Source organism: Eufriesea mexicana, unplaced genomic scaffold (genome assembly GCF_001483705.2).
Source record: "Eufriesea mexicana isolate 0111107269 unplaced genomic scaffold, ASM148370v2 scaffold29004, whole genome shotgun sequence".
Classification (NCBI taxonomy): Eukaryota; Metazoa; Arthropoda; class Insecta; order Hymenoptera; family Apidae; genus Eufriesea; species Eufriesea mexicana.
In genome coordinates this window covers 1-1,004 of record NW_016935747.1, presented here as the reverse complement: position 1 = coordinate 1,004, position 1,004 = coordinate 1, and the positions used below count along the sequence as shown (strand labels likewise).

At 34.3% G+C, this 1,004-nt stretch overlaps 1 pseudogene; it reads right to left on the bottom strand.

Moving 5' to 3' along the window:
• Window positions 1-82: 82 nt before the first annotated feature.
• Window positions 83-897, bottom strand: LOC108554546 (RNA-directed DNA polymerase from mobile element jockey-like; annotated as a pseudogene).
• Between the last annotated feature and the right edge of the window lie 107 nt (window positions 898-1,004).

Genomic DNA, 1,004 nt, shown 5'->3' with positions numbered 1-1,004 from the left:
ATGCGAGGGATGTTTGCTAGGTTGTATATTTTTTTATTTCTGACAAATTTTTTGTAGCTTGAATTTTCCGTTCTATACGTACCGAGACATGCTATTAAGCATTTTCTTGCAAAGATTCTAATTTTTTCCATCAAGGATGCCGATATATTGTACCATATAGGGCAGCCATATGTTATTACGGGCCTGACCAATGATTGGCAGCAGAGAATCTTTGTACTTCTGTTTACGTGTTTTGAATAGAATAATCTCTCCATTTTCCAGAATACCTTTCTAGCCTTAGTTAACTGAGTTTCGATGTGGTTTTTAAATGTTAATTTTTCATCTATGTGCGCTCCTAGATACTTTACACAAATTTTATGGGGTATGGTTTCACCTGCATCTTCCTTTTCTCTTATACTGAAGTTTTTGCAATGTTTCCTATCGTTGCGACCTAAATTTGATAAATTTTGCCTAAATAAAATCGTTTCACATTTGTTTATATTGATTTTTAACTTCCACGTATGATAATAATTTTGTATTTTTTCGAATAGACCTTGCAGTTTTACTTGGATTTCTTTTATTTTTTTGTCGGTGATGTATATAATAAGGTCATCTGCGAAAGCTATTGATTTTTTGTGGTTCGATGAGTTTTGCTCAAATAGATTAAGGATGTCGCTGTTGAATATATTAAATATTATGGGAGAATTTACGATACCCTGTTGTAATCTTATCCGTTTTCTATTACGAATTCTTTACTGGATGTTAGTGGGCCTTCTGAGGTTACAAGCGATTTGTTCGATGTTACGTTCCATACTATTTTAATTAAGTATTTCGGAAAGCCTTTCTTGATCATTTTGAAAATTACTCCTGCTATCCACACTGTATCGAATACCTTTTCAAGGTCTATTAAGCAGGCTCCTACTCATTGATTTCCGTCTAAAGCTCAGCATATATCCGAGGCAAGCTTATTTATGGCGTGTACAGGTGAATGTTTGTGTCTGAATCCGAACTGGTTTTCTGGGATG